Source organism: Sus scrofa, chromosome 15, assembly GCF_000003025.6.
Source record: "Sus scrofa isolate TJ Tabasco breed Duroc chromosome 15, Sscrofa11.1, whole genome shotgun sequence".
NCBI lineage: Eukaryota > Metazoa > Chordata > Mammalia > Artiodactyla > Suidae > Sus > Sus scrofa.
This window is the reverse complement of record NC_010457.5, coordinates 30,791,050-30,814,131: the sequence shown is the minus strand read 5'-3', so window position 1 is coordinate 30,814,131 and position 23,082 is coordinate 30,791,050. Positions and strand designations below refer to the sequence as shown.

Genomic DNA, 23,082 nt, shown 5'->3' with positions numbered 1-23,082 from the left:
CAGCTCTGATTCAACCCCTAGCCTGGGAACTTCCATATGCCCAAGGTGAAGCCCTAAAAAGGAAAAAAAAAAAATAAAATAAAATAAAGATGCAGAGACAGGCACAAGGGGAGAAGGCCATGTGGGGACAGGGGCACAGATGGGGGTGGGGCAGCTGCAGTCACAGAACTCCAAGGCCACCCTGAAGCCTGGAGGAGGCAAGCAAGGATTCTCCCCAGAGTCCTGAAGGGAGTGTGGCCTTTCCAACACCTCGACTTTGGGCTTCTTGCCTCCGGGACGGTGAGGGAATATCTCTCTGTTTGAAGTCATTGGTGCCCTGGGAGGCTATGACGTTAGCCAAGTGGCTGACCATGGACCAGGAGGCCTAGCAGATCGTAGGTGCTCATTTAGGCCTGGCTGATCTGCCTGCAGGACGCGCAGAAGATTCAGATTCGGGGAGGGCCCCGAGTTTGCTCTGCTCTCCCAGGCCTGACACTGGACTTTGGTGTGGCTGACAGGGGACGTCAGGGCTGGCCGGCCTGGAGGAAGCCTGGCTTTTTGATGTGTGTGTGTCTGACCTCTTGGCCACAAGGTCAACCATCAAAGGTGAGGAGGGCACAGCTGTGTATGGGGTCTTGCTGACAGAGTCAAGGGTCTCAGGATCCGTGACACCTCTGAGCGTTTGCAGCTGCCATTGAACCAGGCATTCTGGACGGACAGACAGAAAACAGGCTCCGGGCCAGGGCCTTCCTCCTCTTCTTCTGGCTTTGCCCATATAGGAGGCCCTGTGCCCCTGTGACACAGATTTGGTCCACATATATCAGGTCTTTGCCCTGGAGAAGTGGCTGCCAAGCTGCCCATCCTGGAGGGGGAGGTGCTGGGATCCCAGAAAAGAAGAATTTCCTGTGTGCTCCCAGGCTTGGAGTGTGGCACTTACACAGGGCCTCTCCGCTGGGTGGGCACAGGCACACCCATTTCACAGATGTGGAGACCGAGGCTCAGCCGGTTACACAACTTATCCAAAGCCATGCACTGAGCAAAGGGGAGTTAGGTTTGCTTTTTAGGGCCATACATATGGAAGCATATGGAAGTTCCCAAGCACTAGGTATCAAATCAGAGCTGCAGCTTCAGGCCTACACTACAACCACGGCCATGCTGGATCCAAACCACATCTACAACCTACACCACAGCTCATGGCAACACCTGATCTTTAACCCACTGAGTGGGGCTAGGGATCAGACTTGCAACCTCATGGATACTTGTTGGGTTCTTAACCCCCTGAGCCACAGTGGGAACTCTGGTGTTAGGTTTTGACTCCAGTCCCTTTGGCTCACAGCTCAAGCCTCTGTGTGCTGTTTTCTTTTTTCTAAGGCAAAAAATTCCTCCTCTGGCTCTTCTGAACCCACCCACCATGTAAGGCCTTGCCCCTCTCCAGGACTCTGAAATCCCAGTCCTGTGAACTGTCCCTCATAGGTGCCGTTCTGAGTCCCCTGCCAAATCACCATTCTCCTTCTGGGCCCCTGAAATTTCAAGCTCTACAGAAGGAACAGAGGCGGGACCTGGGGAAGGCAGGAAGGACCCTGGGGGCCTGAGTCCTGCACTTGACTAAGCCATTACCTTTATTATTCTGGGCAGAACACAGAAGCTTCTTAAACCTTGAATGCCCAACGTATCCGTTTCCTACAGCCTGATAACACACTGCCCCAAACGTAGCAGCTTATGTTTGCTCACAATTCTGCTGTTGAGGGAGATCTCCCCGGGCTCACTGGTAACAGCTTCGGGCATCTAGAGGCTTAACTGGGCTGATGATCCTGAATGGCCTTATTCACCTGCCTGGCGTCTGGCTAAGGCTGTTTGCTGGACCCGGTTCTTCCCCTCACCACGGCCTCTCCAGCAGGAGAGGTCTGCTCTCTTATGAGGCAGCAACCCTCCAAGAGGGCAAGGTCCCCGTGCAAGCACTCAGCAGCCCTCTGCTGCATCAAGTTGGCTGGCGTCTCATTACCAGACCAGTCACATGGCCAAGTCCAGAGTTAAAATGGGAGGGACCCATGGGGACACATACAGCAGGAAGTGGGGCCCATAGGGGGCGTTTATGTAATCGTTTGCCACATCCTCTTTGTCCCAGATTAAAATGATTTAAAGGCCAAAGACAGGGCTAGAAGATAGGTTGTCAGCTGTCTTTGTCTCCGCCATCACATGGCCATCACACATGGCTTTACAAATTAGGAAAACTCACTTTCAACATAACGATGCTGATTGATTTTTCTACCAACTCTCCGAGACAGGTGCCCTGAGAGCGGAGAGCTTTGGAAAAGCAAGTATCTAAGAGGTGGTGAAGGAGGTGGCACCAGGCCAGATCCCACCTGTAGCCCCTTTGGCCATGTCTGTCGCTCTGAGCTGTCCCCTTTGGGTCCTTCTTGGTCAGTGGGGCTCTCCCTGGACAATGTGGGTCTAGACACTGTAGGGTTTTTTTTTTTCTTCCTTTCTTTTCTTTTTCTTTTCTTTTCTTTTCTTTTCTTTTCTTGTCCTTCCTTCCTCCCTTCCTTCCTTCCTTTTATCTTTTTATGGCCGCACCTGCAGCATATGGAGGTTCCCAGGCTACGGGTTGAATCGAAGCTGCAGCTGCCGGCCTACACCACAGCCACAGCAATGCAAGATCTGAGCTGCATCTGCAACCTATACCATAGCTCATGGCAACACCATATCCTTAATCCACTGAGCAAGGCCAGGGATCAAACCCGAGTCCTCATGGATACTGGTCAGGTTCTTAACCCACTAAGCCACAACGGAACTCCCTATAAACCATTTTAGAAAGAGCTGAGGGTAGTGGTCAGCTTTTCTGATGGTCCTGAAAAAGTGGGTGAGGGCTGTGATGGCCACCTGTCCCCAGAGGAGTCTGCTGCCTGGTGCTCAGGCATGACTGCTGGGTGTCCACATGGAACGCTCGAGTTGCTCCTGACCAAGAGGGCTCTGAGAGTCAGGCTGAAGCCAAGGAGAAGGGGACAAGGGTAGGGATTCCCCAGCCTCGGAGGCCAAGGTCTTGTGGCCTAGTGGCCTTGCTTCCCCTTGGACGTGATTCAGCAGCTCGGGCGTGAAAAAAATGTCCCTGTCTGGACCAGGCACTACTTCCTACTATAGACCGTAGGCTTCCGTCTCGTTCAGGGTCCCATTGAGAACACATTGTTCCTTCTGGCTGTGACGCCACCACCTGCTTCTAGAAGGGAACCTGCCCATTCATGCAGCAGCTGCTGAAGTGGGAAGAGTCAGTGTTTACAACTTTTTCATACAACTAATGGGTATTCCCGCTGGGGGGTGGGGGAGGGCAGACCATGCTCCCGTGATGCTACTTGGGGAACAGAGTATATTCTGGTTTGTCTTCCTTTCTGAAATTTTAGGTCGCACTTATAGGAAAACACATCTGGCAAACTGGAGTGGATCCACATATACACACCTGCGAGGTAGGTGTACGATTTGCTGTGTGTACACACAGCGTGGGCTGACAGATGATACGGGTGTAGATGTTTTGTGTGTACCTTCCTCCGAAGTCTGTTTCCAAGCACCGCATACGTGCATGCTCCTTTTGTATGCAGATCTGGAGACACACACACCCACAATTGTTATGTGCCATGATTATAAGCAGATGCGACTTTTTTTCTTTCTCTTTTCATGGCTGCACCTGCGGCATATGGAAGTTCCCAGGCTAGGGGTAAAAGGGGAGCTGCAGCCACAGCCTACACCACAGTCACAGCAACACCAGATTTGAGCCACATCTGCAACCTACACCACGGCCTGTGGCAAAGAGGGATCCTTAACCCACTAGGTGAAGCCCGGGATCAAACCCACATCCTCATGGACACTATATCGGGTTAAGAACCCACTGAAACACAAGGGGGAACTCCAGCCTACCCGTCTGAACCTTATACCCATCAACACATGCAGAGTACATGTTTGCATGTACTGCATGAGACCGGTCTGGAAATATACACTGGGGAGCCCTATGTGTGTACGTGCTGTGCGTGTGTGTATCCTTGTGAACATGCAGTGCACTGACACTGAACTCTTCGGTGGACAGACCATGTGAGGCCATGGCCACATGAGCAGGTGGCGATGTGGGGCTCTATGGACATCGATGTGCCCTTTCTGCCTCTCAGAGTCAGCTGTCACCTACTGGTGACCCTACCTCAGCCATAGCTTCCTCCGTTCAGTGTCCCGGCTCAGATATTGCACCTTCAGTTCCCCTAATCTTCCCGTGATTTGATCCCCTGATCACAAAGCCTGATCTCTCTCTCTGGAATATCTGCCTGGGAAGAAGAGAGGACATGGCTGGCAGGGAGGGACTCACTCCCCAACACTACTCCCCCCCCCCCGCAACCTCCTAGGCATCTTTGGGTCTCTCCGGGGGGTGACCGAGCCTGGCACCAGGGCACACTTGCTCTTAGCCCCAAGGGAAGGGTCTAAAGGCCAGGCCCTGGAGTTTTCACTGTGGTGCAGTGGGTTAAGGATCCAACTGCAGAGGCTTGGGTTGGTGCCTGAAAGCCTAGGGGACCTTGGGTAAGTTCCCTAACTTCTCCGAGCCTCAGCTCTGCATCTGACAAATACAAAATAGAGCCTACCTCCTGTGGGTGAGGATTAAATGAGATCATGCCCATAAACAAGACGCTGTGTTGTTGTTCTTGTTGTATTAGTAATTTAGCAGTCATGTACAGTAGGGGTGTGGGTTCGATCCCTGGCCTGGGAACTTTCATATGCCATGAGTACAGCCAAATAAGACAAAACAAAACAAAAAACAAGACAGCAATAGTAAAATATAAAGTCCAGGCTCTAGGTCTCTGGGTGTTTCTGGCTGGGCTCACCTTAGCCACCTCTTCAGAAATGGGCTGCTTCCCTCAGGAGGCACCCAGAGCCTCCTCCAGGAAGGCCCCCGCCCCCGCTGCCCCTGCCACCTCCCTCACCCTGTCCTGAATTGACCTACTGCTCTATTTGCTCACATCTTTCACTTCCCCTGGACTTCGTATATTTCATCCAGTATCTATTTCTCACGTACCTGGAGAGTAGGATGCATCTTCCTTCTAAGTCCTATGAGGCAGGATTTCCCCAGAACATCCCTGGCTTCCTGCCCCACCTCTTATTTCTCACCTCAGAGGAGGAGGAGCTGGGCCATCTGCTGGGGGACTTGGTATGTGGAATGGGGCAGCCCACTCATAGGGAAGGCACATGTGGCTGAGCTTGTCAGAGCTCCCAGAGACTAGGGTGGGGGTTGGGGACAGGGCCAACTGGAGAGTCATCCTATTGCTGTCACATCCCTAACCACAAACTCCAGTCCACCTCATCTCATTAAATTGATATTTTTTAATCTCCATCGGCCAAAATTTTAATCTCCCAATTATTCCCAAACTTGAGTCTACACAATATTTTATTTCATTTTTAATTCATTCTTCTCTAACCCCAAATGATGGACCCCCCCCCCCTTTTGATACCAGATGCTGGGGACATCTGGGTTATAACGCAGTGGTCTCAACACTCAAAGAACCCACGGTCCGTGGAGGAGGACAGCATGCATATAAACTGATCCCAAAGAATACCTGCTGCTATACAGTGAGTTAAGGATCCAGCACCGCTATGGCTGTGGTGTAGGTTGCAGCTGTGGCTCAGATTCCATCCCTGGCCCATGAACTTCCATGTGCCACAGGTGCAGCTAAAAAACAAACAAACAAACAAAAAACAATTGATACTGAGTGCATAATGACACAGTGGCCAGGGCTCTAAGGAAAGGAAATGGAAGACTGCAGAGGCAGACAATACCGATCAGGCGTGGGAGAGGGTTTAGGTAGAGCAGTCAGTGAAGATCCTTCCAAGGAGAAAACAGAAAGATGGGAGTGAATCTTGCAAAAAGCAAGAGTAAGAGAGTTGTGGAATGAGGAGCAGCAAGTGCAAAGGCCCTGAGGTTGACCATGGCTGGACTGCGGTAAGTGAGAGGAGAGGAACAAGGATGGAGTTTGCAGAGAAGAGCTGGCTCATCCCTCATAGGACACAGTCAGTAGACTGGCTTTTATGAAGTGGGCTGGGAAGGCTTTGAAAGTATGGAGAGAAGGCAGTGACATGATTTATGGGTTTGAAAGCAGCCATGCGGTCTAAGAGGAGAAATGGGAGGTAGCAAAGGGTTAGGATAGGGCTTCCTTCAAGCAGTGCCTGGGCAACCACTGAGCGGGCACAGCACACACACCATCTCGAATCTTGGGCACAGCCCAGCAGAGTGGCAGTGATGGTTGGTACCCATGCCCAGCCAGAAGCTAAATGCAGTGCTGGAGAACAGGGCCAGCCATATGAATACTAATATAACAAAGGAGTTCCCTAGTGGCTTAGTGGGTTAAAGATCTGACCTTGCTACTGCTGTGGCTTGGATTCAATCCCTGACCCCAGAACTTTTGCATGCCATGGGAGCAGTCAAAAAATTCTAATATAACAAGAACAACAAGACAGCTTCTTGTTTATGGGCATGATCTCACTTAATACTCACTCATGGGAGGTAGGCATTATTGTGTGTCTCCATTTGCAGACATGGAGCCGGAGAAGTTAGGAAACTTACCCAAGGTCACCCAGGCTTTCAGGCACCAAGCATAAGGGCACACACTGCTACAGAGGCTGGGTGCTTCTCTGGGCTTTCCCCAAAGGGATAGATTTTGCTCACAGTGAAAATGTTTTCCTTGGATGCATTATGAAACTTCTTAAACATTTCATTTTTAAAAGGCATGATATCTTTGCCATGGTGTTTGCTTAGTTCAGGAAAAAATACGGAGGTTTTTTTTCTTTGGGGGGATGGTCCAAGGTGGGAAGAAGCATGACTGAGGCAATGGGAGCACAGTTGCTACCCCAGGCCTGGCAAATCTTCTGAATAGGTGCTTCTCCATGACTCTTAACACGATGAAGGAAAGATGAAAGATCCAGAGTTTGGAGTGTTAGGGGAGGCAGGGGAAACCAGGAGCCAGGGAGCTGTCTTTCAGATGTGCTCACTTTTCCCATCAGCCAGCACTGCCCCCAGTCTGGGCTCCCTCCCTTAGATGTGACAACATGGCAGGCCACTAATGGGGGCCTGGGTACCCCCCAATATCCTAACTCAGGTCCTGACCTCCCAGGAGGGGGGAAATACAATTGCTGGAGATTTGACAGAATTATCAAAAATAGTGAAGTCAGCTACCTAAATGGTGAATTATGCTGGAAAACATCCTATTGTATAAGAGATCATCTCAAAGAGAGGTCATGACTGTTATCTCTTAACGGCTAGGTTATCTGTGCCACTCCCAACACACACACACACACACACACACACACACACACTCAAACACACACACGTACTCACACAAAGACCTACATTTTTCTTGCTCGGCCTATAATTCTGAAACACATGGATTCCCTACATTTGATCAGGCTTCCATGCGGTAAGCATTTTTCCTCCTATCAGACTTTTTTCTTCCAGTTCATCAATTCTCTTTTCAACTGTGGCCATTCAACACTTTTTCATTTCCATGACTGTACCTTTCATTGGCAGAAGTTCTACCTGATGTTTTGCACATTCACCCCTTTTACTGTGTCCTGGCCTTTACTGATTTTTTTCCTTGTCCTCGAGTTTGTCTTTGGTAGCAAGTCTCCTTCATGCTCCAGGTGCAAGCCGTCTCCTTCATAGTGTCTGCTGACTCAGCTTCCTCAGGTGGCCTCCCTGGAGGCTTCTGCATATTTATTGTGAGCTCATCTTCATCAGGGAGTGTTTCTTCCAAGGAATCCCACCAGCCACAGGTGACAGACAGGCTCTGCGTAGGGGTTCAGCTTTCCATTCCAGGGCTCCGGGCTTCCTGGTTCTGCTTTGGGTGTTGTGTTAGCTTCTCGGCTTGTGGGGTCCTGCTTGAGGCCACTGCTGGCATGCCTCTAAGGCTTACATGGCCACCTGGCCCAAGCTTGAAGTTTCAATTTTTTTTTAAATTTAATGTTATTTTTCTCTTTAGGGCCACACCTACCGCATATGGACGTTCCCGGGCTAGGGATTGAATCTGAGCTACAGCTGCCAGTCTATGCCACAGCCACAGCAAAGACCGGACCTACATCTGCAACCTATGCCACAGTTTTGTGGGATCCTTAACCCACTGAGTGAGGCCCAGGATTGACCCTGCCTCCTTATAGACACTAGTCAGATTCTTCACCTGCCGAACCCCGAGACCTCTGAGCTTTCAACTTTTAAAATCCCATTCAGAGCCCTGAATAGAGGGGATGCACCTCTTTTCTCCAGGTTAGTCTCATTTTCCAGAGACAGTGTTTTAGCTTTCTGCAAGGGTCCCCTCTCCAGTCTCTCACCTGTACAGGCCCCAGGGCAGTGCTCCTGTCCCAACCTGGGCATTAAACCCCAGCCCCAAATCCTACGCCCTCAGCCTCTAACCAGGCTGGAAACAGCCAAGGGGAGCTGCAACTTCAACCCTGGCGGATAAGTGTCTCTGACTGCGGTCTCTCTTTGTTACTGGAGTTCCCTTTCCTTTCATGCTGGCTCTGTGTGTACAACATTTTGTTAAATACAGTGTTGATTTGTGTGCAGCATTTCTCCTGCGTCAGAAGTGGTTGGGGTTGGGGTTCCACATGAATTCAATCTATCATGTTGTTGAAGTCCATATTGTTCCTTGTGCATCCTTACTAGTTTTGTTTTTCCATTTCTTGGGCTGCTCCTGCAGCATATGGAGGTCTCAGGCTATGGGTCCAGTTGGAGCTGTAGCCACTGGCGGATGCCAGAGCCACAGCAACGTGGGATCTAGGTCGCATCTGCGACCTACACCACAGCTCATGGCAACACCAGGTCCTTAACCCACTGAGCAAGGCTAGGGATCGAACCCTCAACCTCATGGTTCCTAGTCGGATTCGTTAATAACTACTGCGCCACGATGGGAACTCCCCTTACTAGTTTTTAAGCAATTTATAAACATGAGTTTTAGTGGCAACTCTCATGGTCTTATGCCGAAAGGAGAATTGCAAAGTTGGGGTGTTGGACCCAAGTTAGCAGAGGCTGTGAGCCCATCTCACAGATACAGAAACTGAGAGTCAGTAAGATGACGTAATGTGCTCAAGACAGTGGACCTGGCAGGGGTGGGGGAGGGTGTTCCAGTCCACGTGTTTCCATCCACCAGATGCCTCCATGTCCCTCCAGTGGGAAGACTAAGGTCCTTTTTGGATAAATAAGTGAATCTGTGAATAGCGCAGGGGTGGGGGGCCCATTCCGGAAGGCTTCCTAGCATGAAGGGAGTCTGTTTCTTCAAAAAGTCCTCAAATGCCCAGAAGCCTTGTCCAGCAGGTCCTGCCTCCTTCTGGTGACTCGGCCACCCCCAGTCCCCAGCCATCCCTGTCCCCTACCTCCGTCAGCTGAGTGGTTGTGAACACTCCCCCACCCAAGTCTGCCGCCACCAGAACATACTATCCACCTGGCTGAGGAAGACCTACCCACCAGTTCAGATGAGCATCTGACATTTGTGAGCATTTGGGCAGCAGCCCTGGTCACCCAGGCTTGGGGGAGCAGCTGAGCCCTGTCCCTAACCCCAATTGTCCTGAGGCCAGCCTCTCCCTTAAAGCTCTGCAAACCAGAAATCCCAGGGGAGGGCCCACTGGGAAACCCGCAACTGGCTTGGCCAGAGCTGAGACATGAGGGCCAGGGAGCATCCTTGGCTGCAGGTGGTTCTGAGTTCACATTCCAACTTTGCTTTAGCACCTATTCTGTGAGACTGGTTAACATTGGTGCCTCAAAAAGATGCTTTGAGAATCTGACGTGTGTGGCTATGTGTCAGGGATAGAGCAGATGCTCAGTGATGAGGGCGCCCCAGGATAGCACAGAAACCTGGGTTCGGTGGGGGGGGCTCTGACCTGCTAGTCTAGTCTAATTTAGTCTTCACTCTGATGTTAGGGGAGGGGTAGGTGGGGGATGGAGAGGAACAGAGGCAGGAAGAGCAGGGCTCCTCAAGTTCTAACGTGCTCAGAATCACAGAAGGGAAAGAGTTCCCTGGTGGCTCTGCCGGTTAAGGATCCAATGATGTCACTGCTGTGGCTCTGGTCACTGCTGTGGCGCGGGTTCCATCCCCAGCCTCCAAACTTCCACGTGCCACAGGCATGGCCTCAAAAAAATAAAAAATGTGAATCGGAATCACAGGAGAGATGGGGTTTGGGGTATCTGGGAACTCTTGCAGGCAAGTTTTGAAAAATCTCTTCTAATGCCACTCTGACATAAAAAGTTCACTTAACAGACACAGATCTTGTTAATGGCTTGTTAACGGTTTGGCTGGTCTGGGTGGGGCCCAAACATTTGCATTTCTCAGAGTTTCACCGGTGATGCTTATGCTCCAAGTCCTTGGGACTTACTCTGGGGAGGGAGGGAGTGAGAAGTCCATGTAGGGAGCAGGGGTCCCACGGGGGGAGCAGGGGTGGCGCAGAGGGGAGGGTCTTGGTGTGGATTGGGGCACCTCCTTCCAGGAGGCTGTTTGGCCCCCTGCAGCATTTTCAGTAGCTGAATTCACTCTGCTGTTACTGCTGGAGATGATGACGAAGACAAGATGAAGTCTGGGGAGGGGGAGGGGCATGGCTGGTCCCCCATCACGGGGCCCTGCAGCAATCTGTGCCCGAGGTCCTTCCCCTCTGCCCCCGTGAGAAGGGAGGTTGTGGGCATTTGATGGTGTCACTGGCTGGAGGCCAGAAGGCCCCTCCCCCAGTCATCCTGAAGCTTAAGTGCCTAATTGACCCTGGGATTTTCTTTCTTTCTTTCTTTCTTTCTTTCTTTCTTTCTTTCTTTCTTTCTTTCTTTCTTTCTTTCTTTCTTTCTTTCTTTCTTTCTTTCTTTCTTTCTTTCTTTCTCTCTCTCTCTCTCTTTCTCTCTCTCTCTCTCTTCCTTCCTTCCTTCCTTCCTTCCTTCCTTCTTCCCTCCCTCCCCCCCCCTTTCTTTCTTTCTTTCTTTTTAGGGCGGTATTTGGAGGTTCCCAAGCTAGGGGTCAAATCTGAGCAGCAGCTTCCAGCCTACACCACAGCCACAGCAATGCTGGATCCGAGCTGCATCTGCGACGTACACCACAGCTCACGGCAACAATGGATCCTTAACCCAATGAGCAAGGCCAGGGATCACAGCTGTGTCCTCATGGATGCTAGTTGGGTTCATTTCCTTTGAGCCACAACAGGAACTCCTGACTTAAGGCAGGAGCCTCTTCCCTGTCTTAGGGAGGGTGTGGGATTGGCCTGGGATTCTTCCTTCCCTGGCCCTGGGGACAGGGCTATGATGTGTCTGCTTCTGCCCTTTGGAGTTCAATGGCACTCCAGAAGGCCCTCAGAAGGTTTGGTTCCCCAGGGCACCATGGAGGGCAGAACCTGGCTCCATCCTGAGGCCCTGGCAGTGAGCGGGCAGGGCCCTGGCCATGCCCATGGCTGCCGCTGGGAGCTGTAACCACCGCCTCCTCCCTGGTCTTCCTCCCAACCCTCTCTTTGCCTGCTGCCCCCTCCTGGCGCCACCACCTGCCTCAAGATGGGCTGCCCCCACCCCAGGGGTTCCTGCTCAGATGGCCACACAGAACCATGGGAGGCCGGGTCAAAATCATCCATGTGAGCTATGCCTTCTTTACTTATTTTTTATTTTTCATATGGCCACACCTGTGGCATGTGGAGGTTCCCAGGTTAGAGGTTGAATATTAACACCAGATCCTTAACCCACTGAGTGAGGCCGGGGATCAAACCCAAATCATCATGGATACTAGTTGGGTTCTTAACCTGCTGAGTCACAATGGGAACTCCAAACTTTGCCTTCTGTGCCTCAGTTTCCCTAGCTATATCTATAGAGGTGGGTAGGGCAGTTTCTCGGTTCTAGTATCTTAGGTCTATGGCAGTGGGCTGGGAGCTGAAGGGGGTCTTCCCGGCCTGTGCTCCCCCAGCTCTGGCTCTGCTTACACAGCTCCCCCTTCACTTAGGCATCCATGGCCCTGTGGCTTGGGTCAGTCGAGGGTGGAAATAAGAAAGAGAGCCCGGAATCCAGACTCACCCCAAGTCACGTGTCCTGGTTCAGGGCCTGTCCTCCCACATGAGGCGCCAAGGAGCCCATTCAGCACCATCTCAGACTTGAGTGTGATGTGAGTTTCTTGGGGGCACAGACCAGCATCGTTTTCAATGGCACCCCCCAGCACCACATCTGCTGTGGGGCTCAGGAAAGTCTGGTGAGTGAATGAATGAAAGGTACCCCATTAGCCCTGGGGTGGGTGGGTGGGCTACAATTTCCCACCCAGAATAGGACCACTAAGCGGCCAGGGAAGGGTTCCCAGAACTAATGTGTCGGGGGGGGGAGTCCACTCCAGGCATCAGGGCTGTCAGCCAACTCTGATGTGCAAAGGCCCTGGGGTCACAGAGCTCCCCCTCAAGAACCAGGATAGCTGGAAGCAGATGGGAGCCTATTGGACCCAGGTCCATGGGGTAACTTCACAGATGCCACAGAGCCTTCCCAGGGGACCACCCCTTCAATGCATTCAAGACAAAATTGAAAGTAAAGGGGTACGGGCTCCTCACTGGCAGAGTGCCCTTGGCAGGTGCTTCACTTCTACACCCAACCTCATTATCTTCAAAATGGAGTGAAAACATCCCCTTCTTAAGGTTTCTAAGGAGACTGCACAAGATTGTGCCTATAAAACACCTGCCAGCAGGCCCAGTGCCACATAGAGACTCAGTCAATGGAAGATGGGGACCAGGTCGTGATGACAAGCATCACGGTGCTAATCATAAGATTCAGAGCTAGACTCCATCTCTGGCAGACACTGAGGGACCAGTCATGGCAAGATCTGACTGTCCTTACAATTTACAGTCATGAGTGAGACTCATGCTTCATATTGGTGGTAACTTTGACAGCTTACTAAGTGCTTTCCTGTAAAGGACGGTCTCAGACAGACTTTACCAGGGAGAGAGGGGAACCTCACTTGTGGAGGGCATCCTGCAGGCCAGGCACAGCCTCCTTATCGAGAGGTTTGGGACACATGGGGTGCCCATCATGCAGCCCCTTTAAGGGTTATACAGGATGGTCATGGTTTTGGCAGTTTTAAATACAGTAGCGTTTCCCAAAGAGAAGTCCAGAGTCATGGTTATACAAGAGCTAACATCAAAGATGGAAAAAAAAAAAAAAAAGAAAAAACAGAGTGAGTCACTGGCCCAAGGTCACCACCTGGCAGGGGCAGAAATGGGGGGCGAGCCTCCGGCTGCCTGACTGCAAAGCCTGTGCTTTTTCCAAGAGCATAACAAAGGGCTCGCTGAGGTCCATGAGCTGTGCCTACATTACCACTGGGCAGGTCCCTTGAGGCCTGGTTCATGGGCTCCAGGGCAGAGAAACCACCTGAATCGGCTGGCCTCCGAGCTGTATCCTTGGAACCCAAGAACCGTGGAGTCTACACATAGAAAATGATCAGGAAACACTGCTGGGAGGTTTTGTTTTGTTTTGTTTTGAGGGGTTTTTTTATTTGTTTTTTTTTAGGGCCACACCTGCAGCATGTGGAAGTTCCCAGGCTAGGGGTCAAATCTAAGCTACAGCTGCCAGCCTATACCACAGCCACAGCAACTCAAGATCTGAGCCACATCTGTGAACTACACTGCATCTCATGGCAACACCGGATCCTTAACTCACTGAGCAAGGCCGAGGATCGAACCTGCATCCTCATGGATACTAGTCAGATTCGTTACCACTGAGGCATGATGGGAACTCCCAGCTGGGGGTTCTTTACTCTGAACATGCTTCTTCCCCTCGCACAGGCCATGGCTCTAGCCTTGATCTGCAATTCCTCTTTTTTTTTTTTTTTTTTTTGGCTGCTTGCAGCATGTGGAAGTTTCCAGGCCAGGGATCGAACCCTGAGCCACAGCGGTGACAACACCAAACCTTTAACAGATAGGCCACCAGGGAACTTTTTGATCTGCAATTCTGACTGGGTTTAGGTTGGCAGGTATAGAGGTCAGCTGCGAACAGACCCCTATGGAAGGGAGACAAAGCTATGACAAGTGTGCGGCCATTCCCCTTCCTGTGGTCACTGCTAATCAATCCTGGCTGTTCCCAGGGGGCAGAGACAAAGGCTCAGAAGCCTTCTCCCATGCAAGGTTTGAGCCAGTCCTGGCTCTCCACGGGAGTCACCGCAAGATGAAGCTGCTTCCATTCTAGCCTCTGGTGGCAAGACCCACACAGGGCTTGGGAGGAATGTTGGGGTTCAAGTTGAGAAGCCATGTGGGATCATATAGGAAGGAGGAGAAATGTAGGCTGGACCTCATCTAGGGACCAGCATGTAACAGGTGTCAAGCTTCCTCGCTACAGGGTCTTCAAGAAACAATAACAAGAGGCAGCAAACCGGTTAGGAAATAGACAAAAGACCATCTTTCAGTAATTAAAGGAATTCAATCAACCCTCTCCTTTTTCTTAATTATTGCAGAAGCAGTGGGGTTTTTTTGTTTTTTTGTTTTTTTAAATAATGAGAAAACTCAGTACCACTGCTGATGTAATGAGGTTCGCACTCATATATTTGGCTGATGGGATGTAATTCCGTTAGCGGTTTGACTGACAAGAGGCTTCAGGAAGAACATGTCTTATGACCCTGTGGTTCCACACAGGGCATCCAAAATACAGATAAGGCTTTATACACCAAGTGCTTATCATAGCATCATTTCTTTTTTTGGGCCATGCCCGCTGCATACAGAAGGGATCGAACCAGAGCCGCAACAGTGACCCAAGTCACAGCAGATCCTTTAATGGGTAGACCACTAGGGAGCTCCCATATCATCATTTATAATAGTGAAACAAACAAACAAAAAACCTACCAGTCTTACAGGGGGGTTCAGGATCAAGGAAACCCAAGAGGCCCCACAACTCTCCCTGCTCCCAGAGGGTGCAAAAGGGTACACAGAAAAGTGTAGACTGGTAGATGGCAGGTGTCTGGGGCTCACCAAGACTGGCTATGGGCAGTCCCTGGGGCGCCAGTGCGCAGGGCCTCCCATTCCCATGAGAAGGTCCTGTTACCACTGGAAGGGGAGAAAGCAACGCAAAAATTATATTCAACAGGAATTCTCTGTTATTATCTTGCAACTTTCCTATAAATTTATTCATTTATTTTTATTTATTTATTTATTTATTTATTTATTGTCTCTTTGTCTTTTCTAGGGCTGCACCTGCAGCATATGGAGGTTCCCAGGCTATGGGTCTAATTTGAACTGCAGTCACAGGCCTATGCCACAGCCACAGCCACAGCCACGCCAGATCCGAGCCTTGTCTGCCACCTACATCACAGCTCATGGCAATGCCAGATCCTTAACCCACTGAGCAAGGCCAGGGATCGAACCCGAAACCTCATGGTTCCTAGTTGGATTCATTAACCACTGAGCCATGACGGGAACTCCCTCTCCTATAGATTTAAAATTATTTCACCATAAAAGCTTTTAAAAATCTAAAACCGTATTCTTTGGCTAAGCTTTCAGAAAATCGGTGAATGGGGAATACACTTTACTGTTGATAATAACCTATCTTTCCCTCACCATTGCCTTTATGTTTTACTGATAAAGAGGAATCAAATGTGATAATCACTATATTGCCGTTGGGGCGTGGTATTGAAGCTAAACCTATAGCATCTAAATATGCATGTAAAACTTTATTCATTTATTTATTTATTATTTTCTTTTTGGGGCTGCAGGTGCGGCATATGGAGGTTCCTCGGCTAGGGATCAAATTGGAGCTGTAGCTGCTGGCCTATGCCACAGCCACAGCAACACGAGATCCCAGCCACATCTGTGACCTACACCACACAGCTCCAGGCAATACTGGATCCTTAACCCACTGAAAAAGGCCAGGGATACAGCCCGAATTTTCAGGGACACTATGTCATATTCTTAACCGGATGCTCCACAACAGGAATTCCAAAACCTAAAAAAAATTTTTAATTATGTATATAGTAAGATCACTCTCCTGTTTTAGCCTGGACACCCTGGGAGCACAGCCAAGAGCTGGCAGGCAGGTGGTGATTTATTTGGGAACTGTCACCAGGGGCTAGACTGAGGGGTCCAGAATTGGAGGAAGGGAGGAGGGAGAGCCAATTCAAGAATACATCCTTGTTGGAGTTCCTCTCATGGCGCAGCGGAAGCGAATCCGACTAGGAACCGTGAGGTTTCAGGTTCTATCCCTTGCTCAGTGGGTTATGGATCCGGCCTTGCCATGAGCTGTGGTGTAGATTGCAGATGTGGCTCGGATTCTGCATTGCTGTGGCTGTGGTATAGGCCCGCGGCTGCAGCTGCGATTAGACCCCTAGCCTGGGAACCTCCATATGCAAAGAATACATCCTTAGGGGGCAAGGGGTTAAGGATCCAGCATTGTCACTGCAGCAGCTCGGATGGATGCTGTGACATAGGTTCCAGCCCTCGCCTAGGAACTTCCAAGTGCCACAGACGGGGCCAAAAAGAAATTTTTTTTTTTTTAAGATTTTATTTATTTATCTTGTCTTTTGTCCTTTTTAGGGCTGCACCCGCGGCACACGGAGGTTTCCCAGGCTAGGGGTCTAATCAGAGCTGTAGCTACCGCCTACACCAGAGCCACAGAAACGCCAGATCCCAGCCGTGTTTGCGACCTACACCACAGCTCACGGCAACGCTGGATCCTTTATCCACTGAGAGAGGCTAGGGATCGAACACGCAACCTCATGGTTCCTAGTCGGATTCGTTTCCGCTGCGCCACAAAGGGAACTCCCCAAAAAGAAAATTTAAAAAGAATACATCCTTGAGTTGATCATCACTGTGTGCAACTAGCATCCACCTGCCCAGAGCCTTAGAAAATGTCTCAAAACTGACCGCCAGAGGGGCTGAGGCGCTTAGGCGCATCGGCTCCCAGTCCCATTGGTCAAGGGTGGCCTGTGGATGGAGCGTGAGGACCTTCTGGCCTGCGCATGCGTGAACTCGAGCTCTTGGAAGAGCAGCGAGTGGTGGGTGCAGCCTGAAGCTGCTGGAATCCCCTGAACTGCTCTCCATTGCAGTGGTGCTGCAGAATTGTCTGCAACTGTGTGTAAAATAAAAACCCTCGGTGAGAGACTGTGACCTTGATTAACTCTTCAGTAGCCGGGCAGGGAAAGCCTCAGTCAATGATGGCTGGAAAACAGAATGAAAAGTTTATGCAGAGGGGGAGACATAGGGGTTACTACACAAATGGGGTAGGTTGGGGGCTCCCCACCCCCTTCCTCTTCTCTCTGTATTTCCTACATTTCTCCAACAGAAGCCAGTGATTTTCATGATGAGCACATCAGTATTTTCCTGTCTCGCCCCACTCCATGATTTCAGAAGATGTTGCAGAAGGAAGAGTGAATTCCTCTGGGCTCCAATACATAAACTTTGTCTTCTCTTAAGTGACCTGGGGGCAGAGGGGCCCATAAGAGATCTGGGTGTCCTACCTATAGGTCATTGTGATCTTGGCCAGCAGTTGTCATGACAAAAAGTGTCCTTCACAGCCCAGAGGAGGGGCTGTGTGCTGAATTCTTTGTTCTTTTTCTGGGAGTGATGGAGCTTTAGACTGAGCCCCACATGGGTAGGAGAGGAGAGAATGCCGGCTATGGAATCTGCCAGGCAGGACCCCTGGGACCACCCCCCACCATGGGGTGCCCTGAGATGGGCGCAGAGCCTCTCTCATCCTGGGGTTCATCTTCTCCAGAGTAGGGTCCTAGCAGAACTGGCGGGAGGATTGGGGGTGAAGGCCACTTTCTCACTGGTGGAACTCAGCCCGTCCTTCTCTGTTCGTGACCAAACCATGCCAGGGAAGCTGGCCTAACTACTGTGTGCAGAGGGAACCAGCCAGGGAGCATGGACTGGTAGGCAGGAGTGGCAGATGCAGCAGCCAGGACCCCTGACGCTCAGCCAGGCCCATCCCCTGCCCTGCCTGGTGTACAGGCCAAATGGCCAAGGTTCTACCAGGATCATGGATAAAGCAGCCAGAGATCCAGCTTTGTTTCCCCTTTGGGAATTAGAGGTAACAACAGCTCCTTCCCCAGGAAACTGGGAGGAGCCAGGGAAAAGATGCGTGGGTGGGAGGTGGGCTTGATCAACAATGATGATGTGGTCACCAATCACCAGAGCGTCCTCACCACAGGCCTGGGAGCCATGTGGGTTACCTGGAGTAACTTGCCCAAGGACATGCAGCAGCCAGCCTGGGAATCGAGAGACATCCCTCTGATGACAGAGCCTGAGCCCTGATCCCTCAATCCTCTCCATGTGGGGTTCTGCTTATTCGTTTCTGCAGCTGCTGTTGTCACTAACACACCTGTGTCTACATCAGGCTGGGTCCACTGTCACTTGGGTTCTCCGGGTCTAGGACGTTCCCAGCTGGAACCAGGAGGCTGTGAGCTGGCCCTTTAAGCCGCCCCGGTGGTGCAATCCTGTTCCCTGGAGCTGGCAGCATTACTGCTGCAGTAAGGAATGTCCTTTGGGGAGATTTAGTGCTCGGTGACAGACATGTGGGCTTGATTTACCCAGGCCGCTCCATTCAGCCCAAGGCAGCCAGTGCCTGGTTGCAGAGTGGGTGAAAAACTAGAGAAAACCAGAGGAATATAGGAAGAGTGAGGCGAGGGGGGCAGGAAACTTGCATTTGAACAGCATTTATCTGTGCCTGGCCATGAGCTCAGTGGATCCCCAAAACAGCTCTATCAGGTAACATACCCATTTTACAGAGGAAGAAACTGAGGCTTGGGGAGGCTAGGTAACTGGAGCAAGGGGCTGGTCGAAGGAACAAAGGATATCTTTGCTTACTGTAGGGAGGGGTCTCCTGGGACCATAACTTCTGCCCTGAATTTCTGGGGCCAGACCCTGGGGGCGGGGCTCCATGCCAATGCCCCTGGCCCTGCCAGCCTGCCTGTCACTGGCATCCAGACTCTCCTCATGGGACTCAGCTCTGCAAGCTCCCTGTTTATAGTTGGTGAGTGCCGCCCCCCTTTCATTAGCCTTGCCAGGGGCCCATCCGCCTGCCAAGCTGCCCCACAGTATCTCCCTTTGGAATGGCGGGCATGGTTGATCCAACATCCTCTACCATCTGTGTGCCTTCTCACCTCCTCCCCTTTGCCTCTGCCCATCCTCTGGCCCCACCTGGTGCTGCTGCTCCCAAGATCTTTCATGACCTTGCGCCCTTGGGGCTCCCCACTTTTCCACTGCTTTGATGCCCGGTGGCTCCCGATGCTGGCCAGCTCCATCCTGGTTCTGGGCGGTGTGGCATTGCTCTCTAACACCTCATCTGGCTGCCTTGCCAGGTCTTCAGGAATAGAGCCCTCCAGGGCACCTTAAAAAGTCAGAGGGGTGACCTGGCTTTTCCTCGGTCTTCTGGCACCTCCCATGCACTTGGCCTGGAAGGGTGACTGAGGACCCAGGGCCCTGCTCCTCACCAGCTAAAAGATATTGTTGGCTGTGGTGACCCAGTGGCCTGGAAGGGAGCTGAGCTGATGTGGCCAAGGATCTGCCTCTGGTGGCTTTGTAGACGGGGGGTCCAGGTGTGAGAAGAGTGGACTGACCTTGTTCCTGTAATTCCATCCCTATCAGAGACTAAGATCCAACGCTCTCCATCACACTGTGTTCATTAAGGCGGGAGGCAAGGGCTGGCCGTGACCAGCTATGATGGCCCATTCCTTGGAGTTCATCAAGGGCAGACTGGCCTGAGCTGACCATGTGCACTGATGTCTGTGCTCCCTCCTGGTGGCCTCATGAAGTCTCAAAGTCCCCTCCCTGTGGTGCTGTCCTCTGTGAACACTCTGCCTGGGTGATGCTGTCACAATTCAAAGTGGGAATCACCACAAGGTCACAGGGAGGATTCAGACCTGCCCTTTCTGGCCTTGATAGCAGAGCAGTTGGAATCCGTGTTCATTCACAGTGTCAGAATAGTGCACACTCTGTTGGGTTTGCTGTTGCTGCCTTTAATTTGCCACCAAACCTATTGTCAGTAGCCTTAGTTCAGATGGGTGGTTTCAAAAAATGTATATCTGGGGGCATTGTGGTAAGGTTATTGTAGTGGCCACTGGGCGGGGAGTCAGGAGTCTTTTCTGCTTTTTGTTTTTTTGATTTGCCTATCATTTATATATTTCTAGGAAAAGATGGGAGTTCCCGTCATGGCTCAGTGGAAATGAATCTGACTAGGATCCATGAGGATGAAGGTTTGATCCCTGGCCTCGCTCAGTGGGTTAAAGAATGTGGCATTGCCATGAGCTATGATGTAGGTTGCAGATGTGGCTTGGATCTGGCATTGCTGTGGCTGTGGCATAGGCCAGCGGCTACAGATCCAATTCGACCCCTAGCCTGGGAACTTCCAGAAGCCGTGGGTATGGCCCTAAACACACACACACACACACACACACACACACACACACACACACACACACAAATTTTAAATTTAAAAAAATTTCTAGGAAAAGAAATTCCCAAACAGGTTCCAACAATAACACATTTGATCCAGAGAAAAACATGACTGGAAAAGATACATGTACCCCAGTGTTCTTTGCAGCTCTATATGCAATAGCCAAGACATGGAAGTTACCTAAATGTCTATTGACAAAGGAGTGGATAAAGAAGATGCAGTACGTATACACAATGGAATATTATTCAGCCATTAAAAAAAGGAATGAAATAATAGCTTTTGCAGCTACATAGATGGACCTAGAAATTATCTTGCTAAGTGAACTTAGACAGTGAGACACAAACATCACATGCTGTCACTGACATGTGGAATCTAAAGAAAGGATACAATGAACTTTTTTGCAGAACAGAAACTGGACTCACAGACTTTGAAAACCTTATGGTTACCAAAGGAGACAGGTTGAGGGGGGAGGGATGGGCTGAGGGTTTGGAATGGAAATGTTGTAAAATTAGGTTGTGATGATGGTTGTACAACTATAAATATAAACAAAAATTCATTAGGTTTAAAAAAATAACATTTGAAAAAGAGAATGTGTTGATTCACATAAATGAAAACTCCTATGGCTACATAGGCTTCAGGTATGGGTTGATCCAGCAATTAATGGCATCAGGTTCTGGGGCCAGCCTCTGTCATTCCCTTTGGCCTTCCTCCTAGAGTATACTGGGTTGCTCTGCAGGTCCAGTCCTGGCAGGATAGCAGCAATCTCATGCTGCATCTCCTCACACCCCTGATCCAGAGAGACTGCCTGCCTCCCCCCAGTCCTAGCAAAAGCCTTGATGGTCACACTGATTGGTCTATCTTAGGTCTCAGGCTAGCCCCCAAAGTCAGTCACCATGGCCAGAAAGACAGAATGTGCTGATTGGCTCAGCCTGGGTCATGGATCCCATCCCCAAGACAGGGCAGAGGCTGTTTCCCTAGACTATAGGAAGAAGTCGGGAAGGGAGAAGGTGATCATGGATGGAGAGGAAGCAATAGCTATTCACTAGATCTGTGTTTTTGGATGAGTCATTAGGCTTCCTTTGTCTCTCCTCCTTCACTTAGAAAATGAGAGAAAATGTCTAAAGTCCCTTCTGTCACTCACATCCTAAAACTGTCATCTTTCTCTTCCACATTGAACTGCTGAGACCAGAGCAGGAGCTAGAATACCTGCTACCACGGTAAGAGATGCTCAGAGCATAGGATCCAGCCCCTGGCCTCATAGGCCTTATGGGTAAATCAGCGATATTAAACAAGCATTTACTGAGCACCTACCGTGTGAAATGAAAATGAAATACAGTGACATCTTCCATTTGTGAGCTTCCAGCTACAAAGTCCATTTGGACCTTCTGACAATCCTGCAAGGTTGATAGATGTCATTAGAAAAGAATGACAGGGAGTTCCCGTTATGGCTCAGTGGGGTAAGAACCCAACGAGTACTCATGAGGATGTGGGTTCAGTCCCTGGCCTTGCTCAGTGGGTTAAGGAAGCAGCATTGCCATGAGCTGTGGTGTAGGTTGCAGATGCTACTTGGATCTGATGTTGCTATGGCTGTGGCATAGGCTGGCAGCTGCAGCTCTGATTCAACCCCTAGCCTGGGAACCTCCATATGCCACACCTGTGGCCCTAAAAAGTAAAAAAGCAAAAAAGAAAAGAACAACAGAGGGGGAGGTCAGGACACTGGTTGGATGGAAGAGATGGCAGCTTGTACAGCAATGACAGTCCTTGTGTTCCAGGCAAGGGCCCAGCTGTGGCATCAAGCGATTACAAGGGGGAGTGTGCACTGAAGGTGAGGCTGGCTTCATCATTTAGGAGACTCGGTGCAAAATGAAAAGGCAGAACTCCTGCTTAAAAGACAGGAAAAATTGTCACTAAGGATACTAAAATCGAAAGTATTTTCCCTTTCTTTTATGATTTCTGTCTCTCTCAACTTGTCATAGTATTCATTTGCTCTTGCCGCTTAATGTTATTCTAAGTAATGAAAAGTAAATATTTTAAATAATGAGCATGCACTTTACTGTTTATCTTTAGACTAGGCCCTGCTAATTTTAAATGTAAACAGAAGAACATTGAACTCATATGCAGAATCACCAAGATTGCACCGTTTGTATTTCAGAGTTAGTATGCACATATGTGTTTTTTTCTTACCAGGGCAGCAGAAACATGGTACAACGCTAACTCAAATGTTTTTATTTCACTTCTTGTGAAGCACACACTCAACCAACACACTCTACCTTCAGCTTCCTGCTGAGGAAGGCAAGACAGAAGAAAAAGAAACCCTGGGCTTTCTTACCTTCCCCTTTCCTTTGGGCCTCATTTCCAGTATGTGTGGTTCGCAGGGACAGGAAAGGGACAGAGTAAAAAGGCACATGAAGGTTCTTCAATGTTCTTGTTTCCTGAATGCTGGGACCTTCTTTCTGTGTGGAAAGGTAGTTCTGGTTCAAGTGGAAAGCATGGTTTTTCAGGGCTGTCTTCATCCCCATGGATTCATCTGGTCCTTAGGCTAAGTGGCCCCTCCCCCAACCCCCAACCAGCGGACTTCACCTTCAAAATGCGAGATCAAAGACTGAATTACTAAGCACTTGAAGATAGCAGCCCAGAGCATTAAACCAAGCATGAGGCCCTTCTGTCAGGGGGACTGCACAGATCAAATGTCCGTGGAACAGGCCCAGTGGGAAGGATGGGCAGGATTT

At 50.3% G+C, this 23,082-nt stretch overlaps 1 long non-coding RNA gene across 1 annotated transcript; it reads right to left on the bottom strand.

Moving 5' to 3' along the window:
• LOC102166709 lies at nt 18,330-19,661 on the bottom strand. The gene is made up of 3 exons (XR_002339247.1): nt 19,392-19,661; nt 19,099-19,288; nt 18,330-18,546 (listed from the first exon to the last, which is right to left on the bottom strand). It is a non-coding gene; the product is annotated as an uncharacterized LOC102166709 (long non-coding RNA).